Source organism: Sceloporus occidentalis, unplaced genomic scaffold, assembly GCF_023333645.1.
Source record: "Sceloporus occidentalis isolate IW3139 unplaced genomic scaffold, rSceOcc1.0.p SCAF_3, whole genome shotgun sequence".
NCBI classification, from domain to species: domain Eukaryota; kingdom Metazoa; phylum Chordata; class Lepidosauria; order Squamata; family Phrynosomatidae; genus Sceloporus; species Sceloporus occidentalis.
This window is the reverse complement of record NW_028316983.1, coordinates 152,128,242-152,135,112: the sequence shown is the minus strand read 5'-3', so window position 1 is coordinate 152,135,112 and position 6,871 is coordinate 152,128,242.

Below are 6,871 nucleotides of genomic sequence, written 5' to 3'. Positions count from 1 at the left end.
TAAATGTCTCACAAAACTAAATTTCCCAGAATTCCCTAGCATTAACATAGGTCAGTTAAAGTGGTCTCAAACTGGATTATTTCTGCAGTGCATTTTGGATCAATGTTACAGGAATTGTTTTAAAGGGAATTTTCCAGTTTTCACCTCTGATCAAGGCAGGGAAGATGCCTTTTATGTGATTCCTATGCTAAGAATTCCTATGATTTGTTAGACTTGTCAGCCAAAGTCCTTGAGGGATTTTGGACTGCCTAATCCTTAACTTTATTTGTTTGCATCGGCGGGATACATACCGCCATTTAGTACGTATAGAATACGTACTAGGGTTAGGAAGGGGCGGTGCTTCCGCACCTCCCTAACCCTAGTACGTATTCTATACGTACAAGATGGCGGCGCCCCTTCCACATGGGCGCCGCCATCTTGACGTATTGGACGCTGAGCGTCCGTACGTGTCGCGGGCGTTGTGACGTAGCGAGTGCGCCCCTGGCGCCTCGCTACGTCGCAAACGCGACACAAGAAGAAGCTCCATTTTGGAGCTTCTTTTTCGCTCTGCGCGGGAGTCGCGCCGTATGGAGGCTCCGGCTCCCCCGCGGACTAACCGGCGGCGGCGGCAGACCGCCGCAAAGCGGCGGTTTGTATCCCGCCATTGATTAGTAGCTTTTTTGTTATTGTTAATTACAGTTCCCTCCATTTTTCTTGATTTTAATTTGACTTCCATGTTTGTAAAGCAGGTTGAACTTTTTATTAAGCATTTTGGTTTATCCCACAATTTCTTCCAAACCATTCTAATTAAGGAGTGCATTGTCATTCTTCTTTTCTTCTAGGGAAGTTTTATTATGCATTCAGTTTAAATTCAGTTAGGTGAGCTGCATACCTAGATATCTTTTTTGCTCTTCCAGTTATAGGTTGTTTTAGCATTTCCAGTACTTCTGAAGTTGTTTTGTTTCTAACTGATTTTTTTTAAAACTTTAGTTTCATTTTAAGTTCTTAATTGTTCAGCTTCCCATTCTTCAGATCTTTCAAAGTACTGGTATCTTTTGGAATTTTATCAAGTTTCAACTAAAGTCAGGTTCTTGATTTGGTTTTCCGTCTTCTGTTATTCTCTTTGTTGCATGAAGGCACACAACCCTGTCTGATTGTAGAGGCTAAGCAGTGTCAGCAGTGGTTAGTACTTGGATGGGAGACTTTCACTGGATACCAGGTGGTGTAGCCTATATTTCAGAGGAAGAGCTGGGAAAACCACTTCTGAGTACTCTGCCTAAGAAAACCGTATGAATTTCAGACAACTTGAGAGCCCTCACTCACGTCAATCTAAAATTCAGGTTCTGTTGTGACTACTATCATTACACTACACAATAACTGATTTCTAGACTGAAGTGTAATTGCTGGAATGGCTAGAATTGCCAGATTGATATTGATTTCTTCAATAATTGGTTTCAGTTGTTTCTTTGGTACAAATTTTGAGTAAGATAGCCTTTTCCTTCTTTGAGTCAATATTTTCCTCTTTAATTCAGCTTGTTCATCAATAAGCATCAATATGTCTTCTCTTTCTGAATTTCCTATCAATATCCCCTCATGGCCTACCTTTCCAATATTAGCTTCATTTTCACTATTAGTAATCTATATTCAAGTTGAGTATCCCTTATCAGAAATGCTTGCAGTCAGAAGTGTTCTGTATTTTTGATTTTTTTTGGATTTTAGAATGCATGTATTTGCATTTACATAATGAGACATAATGAGGATGAGGACCTGTGAAATGGTGGCAGGCATGGATTGCTGTCATTTCACATATACTCACATCTGTCTCCAGCCTCATAAATACAATACAGGTATGTACTATGCTACTTGTGTTGTAATTCAAAAGGTTTTAGATTTTAGCCCAGCAGCTGAGGAAAAGCCCTTCATCCATCCCACTGTCACTACTGTGGCTTCAGAGCAAGAGAAGAACAGGCTGCATCTGTTGATCTCCCTTTCTCTATGTGTCATGTATTTTTATATTTTAAAACTAAGAGCAGGGAACTATCAAATTAACAATTGTAATCCACTCATGTAAAGCATCATGTACACTGATGGTGCTAACTAAATACATCAATAGAATAAATAGGAAAAAATAATTAAAATAGAATGGAACTGCTACCAATGCTAATACCCGTTTCAATATGCAACTGAAGTGTGTAAAAGCACTTTAAAACAGTGCAATTAAAACAGTACAACACCCTCTTAGAAACACTTCCTTTAAAAACTTTCAGTTCTGAGAAGTCTGTTGGAATAAAAATGTCTTTGCCTGCCATTGGAAAGACAGCATGAAGGGAAACTGTTCAACATCTTTATCAATGACTTGACAGAATTGGGGGCATACTTATCAAATTTGCAGATGACACCAAATTAGGAGGAATAGCTAATACTCCAGAAGACAGGATCAAAATTCAAAATGACCTGAATAGACTAGAAGGCTGGGCGACAGCTAACAAAATGAACTTCAACATGGAGAAATGTAAGGCAGAAGGGGCGGAAAAATGAAATGCACAGATATAGGATGGGGGACACCTTGCTTAAGGAGACAACATGTTAAAGGGATCTAGGAGTCCAAGTAGACCACAAGTTGAACATGAGTCAACAATGCGATGCGGCAGCTAACAAGGCCAATGCGATTTTAGGCTGCATCAATAGAAGTATAGTGTCTAGATCAAGGGAAGTAATAGTGTCACTCTATTCTGCTCTGGTCAGGCCCCATCTGGAATACTGTGTCCAGTTCTGGGCGCCACAATTCAAAAAGGACATTGAGAAACTGGAGCGTGTCCAAAGGAGGGTGACTAAAATGGTGAAGGGTCTGGAAACCATGTCCTATGAGGAATGACTTAGGGAGCTGGGGATGTTTAGCCTGGAGAAGAGAAGGCTAAGAGGTGATATGATAGCCCTGTTTAAATATTTGAAGGGATGTCATACTGAGGAGGGAGCAAGCTTGTTTTCTGCTGCTCCAGAGAACAGGACCCGGAGCAATGGATGCAAGCTACAGGAAAAGACATTCCACCTCAACATTAGGAAGAACTTCCTGACAGTAAGGGCTGTTCGACAGTGAAACACACTCCCTCGGGGTGTAGTGGAGTCTCCTTCCTTAGAGGTCTTTAAACAGAGGCTGGATGGCCATCTTTTGGGGATGCTTTGATTTGGATTTCCTGCATAGCAGGGGGTTGGACTGGATGGCCCTTGCGGTCTCTTCCAACTCTATTATTCTATGATTCTATGAGAAAACCAGGTATCAGGTTAATACTTGGATGAGGGTCCACCAGGTAAAGCTAGAATGTCCAGTAAAACTACAAAAGAGTCCTGACCTGAAACCCTGAAGTACTGCAGTCAGTCACAGCTGGTAATATTGGATGGATTAAATGCATGTCTCAGAATATGGCAGTTACCTATGTTCCTATTTTTTGCCACTAAAGTCTAGACCAAAGGAATTTCCTTGACCTGCCCTTAAGGACAGACCTATATCAAGGTAGTGTCTAATTGAACTGGTTAATTTGACAGTGAATTTTATGTGTTGCATTTGTAGAGAAGTGCTACTCAAATCAGTGCTCTGTAGACTGGTATTTATGGTAAAATTTAGAAAGCCATGAAAATGTAATAGTAACATGACAAAAATATAGTATCAGAACATTGGGCGGGGAAAATGCCAGTCAATTATATCAGATAGGTGGAGAAGCATTTTTCTAAGTATATCTAGCCGGATAGAAAATCCAAAATCTTGCTATATCATGGGCTGTTTGTGAAATTCATTCTCATTTATGAGTCATAAAGATACTGTTGTAATAAGTACTTCAGAGAACTTTACCAGTAATTGTAAAATAGGTTCAGAACTTCAGAGAATAGGCTTCTTTAGCTGGCTTATTTATCACATGCATGACCTTCCTTGAATCATTTGACAGTTAGCTATTGTAAGGAGGCATAAAGCTCAGCATCACTGGAGGAATTAATGATAGTAATCAAGAGGTATTTATTCTTTTTGATTCCTGACAGACGGGAAAAATAAGATTAAGTCCAAATCTAGTGAGGCTAAAGTAAGAGTTCCCTTTGATATTTTATCTGCGAGAAAAGTCAATACCTGTGATTTTTAGTGTTTCTCGATGAATTGATAGTGTTGAAAGGCCTCTGGGTTAAATTGCTCTGTGTCACACTCTGTTTTTCTTGATAAAGATGTATAACAAAGAAAGAACATGTAGTAAAGTATACTAATTGAAAGCCTTCAAATGTCATTCAGTGGGCCAACATGTCTGAAGGTTTCAGTAGAAATAGAAGTGGTGGCTCTATTGCACATCATAGTTTATTTCAAATTGGAGGAGCACAGATACCTGAACTTTGAACTCATAACTTACAGATGATCTGGATCCAGGTTGTGTGAAAGGCTGTATTGCCCTCTATGAAACTTCTCAGGCTTGAAGATCTTTAGCGGCAGCTGTTCTCTTTTGCCCTATCACTATCACTGCTACTGTTGAGGGGGGAAAATAAGAACCACTTCAGTGGCTGCCCTCAGATTGTATATTAGTGAATTTTTAACTATCTTTTTTCAATTATGTGATGAGCCCCCTTGAGTCCTAATCCTAGAGAAAAGAGAACAATTCATTAACTAATTAACTCCCTGCTAATGAAGTGTGTGTATAATTTAATGACTTCCTTCCCAGTCATTGTGACACCAGATACCTCTTGCAACTTATTGAAATAGGATGAATGTATAGTCAAGTTGAAAGAAGAATCTCAAAGGCCTGTATCCTGCCTTAGGTCAAAGAAGAAGAAAAGAAGGTTAAGAGGTGACATGATGGCCCTGTTTAAATATTTGAAGGGGTGTCATATTGAGGAGGGAGCAAGCTTGTTTTCTGCTGCTCCAGAGAACAAGACCCGGAACAATGGATGCAAGCTCCAGGAAAGAGATTCCACCTCAACATTAGAAGGAACTTCCTGACAGTAAGGGCTGTTTGACAATGGACACACTCCCTCGGAGAGTGGTGGAGTCTCCTTCTTTGGACAGCTTTAAGCAGAGGCCGGATGGCCGTCAGGGATGCTTTGATTGAGAATTCCTGCATGGCAGGGGGTTGGACTGGATGGCCCTTGTGGTCTCTTCCAACTCTATGATTCTATGATTCTGGTTACCAGACATTCTGTAAAATATGCCACCCTTTTGCTTGTAAGGTAACAACGTTTGGAAGAGTTTGGACAGTTGCCCCTAGATGTGTCACCACATATATGATCATGGTGGCAACATCTGCTCCCAACAGCTGCTACAAGTGTTTGCCACTGGAGATAACTCTTCTAGCAATATTTATTACTTTGTGCTTATTGCTAACCATGCAAGGTGTGATTCTAACTTAGTGATTCCAGACACACACACCTCAAAAGTGCTACCACTGTTCAGAAGAGCAGAGTGACCCACCTTCTTCTCCTACCTTTCCCAAACCCTCTAACTGGAATTATATCCCTTCTATCAAGGCAATCTTTTCAACTTTGAGTCAAAAAAAGATGTAGCTGGTTAGGCCAACAGAACTGAGCACAGACATACAAGTATGTTTTCTGCCTGCTCCAAGGCTCTTATATGGCAGTTCTACCCAATTTATCACAATCCTGAGTTTTGTGTGTGTGCATATTTGTTTACAATCAATGTAAAAGACAGCTTTAAAGCTAAATATAAAAGGCAGGCTTTGAAACATAATTCTTAGAATTCACGCACACATACAGTAGGGATGTAACTATTTGTTCATATCATTCTTGAAAGCAAGAATGAATAATATAAACAGTTTGGTTGGGGGAAACTGGTGGAAGTTTTTATGGACAAGCACAAAGTCACACTGCAAAGGTTGCATGAGCTGGCCAGCTTGAACTTTAAAGTTATTCAATTTTGCCTGTAAAGTTGCAGCTTCAACCTATAAAGTTACAAAGCATTCCTGGGCAAATATGCAAACAGACCTAGGGCCCCAACAGGCAGGCCAGTATAAAGCTGCTTCAGGTCACTTTAGAGGTATGCTGTTTAAATGCTGCATGTGTCCTAAGAGGCTGGAAGCTGCGCCAAAGCCATGCTCCAGTCCTAAGGACTGGAGCACAGCTTTGGCACAGCTTCTGGCCTCTTTAAGATGTATGTGGCATTTAAACAGCATATCTCCAAAGTGACCTGAAGCAGCTTTATTTTGGTCTGTCTGTTTGGGCACTTAGATATCAAGTGGGAACTTATGGCTGATTTTACTGGTGCTTCTGAAAAAAAAGGGGAGGGAGTACATCTTGGAGGAAGAACTTCAAGCATGAGTCAAATTTACAGACACATTTAAGCATGAGACACACTTACAGATACACTCAATATCACACTACACTATTATAGCAGCTCTGGCTTCCTCCTTTGGGATTCTGGTGCTTGTAGTTTACTGATGTCCAAGAGTTCCCTGGCAGAGAATTCTAAATGTCCCTCCCTAAACTGCAGATCCCAGGATTCCACAGGAGGCAGCCATAGCAATTAAACACTGTAGCAGTGTAGTGTGATATTGTCTTCAAACTCCTGATCTCCATTGGGTTTCAGGATTTTTGAGGGGAGGAGGGGACTGGTGTTAAAGCCATGGCTGTAAGATTGGGAAGACATGGGAGGCATGAGAGACCACATGTTCTGGGATTTTCTTCCTCGTAGGACTTTTTCATACAGGGGAAATTGGAAGGTTAAACTGGTCACAATGCAGGGTCATACAGGGTATTACGGACAATTTCACAATAGCTTTTCAGATGACGCTGTGCACAAACTGGCCAGAATCCAGGCAGAAAGTGAGATGAATCAGGGAATAAGCATTTTTGCAAAAATATGTGTTTTCATGTCCAGTTCATTCATGAATTCACTGTCTTCACCTAA